Raw genomic sequence first — 259 nt, forward strand, 5'->3', positions numbered from 1 at the left:
TAAATGACGACCGTGGACACCCGGTTGCAACGCCACATTGAACTCGCTTATTGGGAAATGATCATGGTGCTCTCTCCCCGCGTAAAATGCGCTGGAAGAATCTCAGATGAAAAATTAGCATCTGGAGAGTGAAAGCAGAAAGAGCCGGCGGTAAAATAGCCGATATTTATAGAATTAGTCCAAACTGCTATTGAACAGCTGTCCACACACAGGCAGCTCTTAAATCTCACGCCAACGAGCTCATAAGCGGGCAATCCAT

The sequence above is a fragment of the Myotis lucifugus genome, unplaced genomic scaffold, assembly GCF_000147115.1.
Source record: "Myotis lucifugus unplaced genomic scaffold, Myoluc2.0 scaffold_987, whole genome shotgun sequence".
NCBI lineage: Eukaryota > Metazoa > Chordata > Mammalia > Chiroptera > Vespertilionidae > Myotis > Myotis lucifugus.